Source organism: Bos mutus, chromosome 23 (genome assembly GCF_027580195.1).
Source record: "Bos mutus isolate GX-2022 chromosome 23, NWIPB_WYAK_1.1, whole genome shotgun sequence".
NCBI classification, from domain to species: Eukaryota; Metazoa; Chordata; class Mammalia; order Artiodactyla; family Bovidae; genus Bos; species Bos mutus.
Genome location: NC_091639.1, coordinates 35676755 through 35678694, shown reverse-complemented (window position 1 = coordinate 35678694; position 1940 = coordinate 35676755).

The window sequence follows — 1940 nt, the reverse complement described above, 5'->3', positions numbered from 1 at the left end:
GACAGGAAAGCCTGACAGGCTGCAGTCTATGGGGTCACAAAGAGTTGGACACAACTGAGTGACTGAACTGAGCTCATGGGGTTTGAGTGATGTGTGGCAGGTACTGCCATGTGGAGACTGGAAGAACAGGAGAGGACCAGGTCTCGGGTGGGGAAATCAGGACTTCTGCTTTGGGACATGCTAAGGTGGAGATGAGGATCTGAGTAGTGATGTCAAGTAGCTGGCTCTGTAAAGGGGTCTGGAGCCCAGTGGAGAAGCCAGGGCAGGGGTTCTACACCTGGGACCAAAGAAGATGGGTCCCAATGGGTCCTAGACCCGCATGCAGCGTCTAGGGGACGGCCAAGATGGAAGCTCCAGCAAAGAAGGGCAAAAGGAGGAGGAAGCAGAGCACAAGTGTGAGGTCACGGAAGCCAAGAGAAGAGACAGTTTAAAAGATCTAAGAGAACTTAAGAACATGTCAGAGGATGCAGGATGGCCCAGCAAGATGGGGTCAGGTGACTAACCGATGGGATTCAGCCACATGGCAGGCAAAGGTGACCTTCAAAGAGCAGCAGCAGGTGGTAGAACTAGAAATTTCCAAAGAATTGCCTCCTGGTTATGTGGGGGCCAGAGCAGGGCAGCGGTGAAGGCGGCAGCTTGGGGGAGCCCTGTGGGTGGCTGAGGGTGGCAGGGATTAGGTTCAGGCCAGTCTTGTGATGCTCTGACCTTCGCGGGAGTGGCATTCCTGGAGCTCATTTCAGGAGCTCCAGGTTCCCTTAATTGCCGGAGCCGCAGCTTCCAGAAACCTCCACCGCCCCTTGCCTTGCTCGCTCCACATCCACCCCGTGCCCCAGGAATCAGGGCACAGCTGGCAAGTGCCCTTCCACAAAAGACCTGCGTTGCTTTCCCTGCTCACCAGCGCCCCCTCCAGGTGAAACTTCTCACCTCCCGAAGCGTGCGGGTGGAGGGGTTCTCGCCTTCCTCCGTCAGCCTGTTGACCCAGGTCGTGTGCTTCCCTCCAGCCATGGGGTGCGCTCCCTGCCCCAAGGCCAGGTAACCGAGGAACATGTGCAAGGCTGCAGGTCACTGCAACCACCAGGGCAAGGGGACAAGAGTCACCTATGCTTCCTCCTGGAGGAGCCACTGACCACGTCGCAAGGTCCAGGGCAGGAGGTCACCAACGACCTCCCTTTCTGGCAGCAGTATGCGCAGGGGTGGGCAAACTTGGTCTGCGAAGGGCCACACAAAATACTGTCGATTAAATGGGGAGCCCTGTGATCTCTGTCACAAAGACTTAATTCTGTCTTTGGGTCTTGAAAGCAGCCACAGACAAAAGATAAAGCTTCATTTATTAAAATCAGGTGGTGGGCTGCAGTCTGCAGAGTCAGGAAACTGGGGCAGGAAGGGGTCTCAGGGGGAGAGGGGTGGGTGCTGGGCTCCAGCAGAGAGGATGAGAGGGCCTGGGAAGGACCTCAAACTGGGTGCTCGAGGTGGGGAAGTCAGAATGCCAGCCGGGTATTGGCCAGGGCCCTCGGAGGGAGGTGATGTGGTGTACAGTCTGGTGCTGACCTCCGAGCTTAACTTTTTGGCAGGAGGCAGAGAATCTAACCTGCGGGTACAGGAGAGACGGAGGGCAGGCAGGGTGGGTGTGGGCCCACGTGTCAGGGGAGGGCTAGCAGGAAGGGCTAGGGGTCGATCGAGGCTGGAGGAGACACGGGCTGCCCATCAAGCCACGTCCCCGGGAGATACAATTGTTTCCTGTGATTCAAGTCATCGCAGGCTTTCTGCACAGGACAAGCGTATCTGTTACCCCTTCCCACTGAAACGGCAGCAAAGACAGTCCAAAGGGAGAGTATCCAACACCTGCAGGCAGGAGGGACCCGAGGTCTCAGTGGAGAGCAAGGGTGAGATTGAGTCAGACCAGGGAAATCCAGAGCAGAAGGGCCACCGCCCAAACTCAC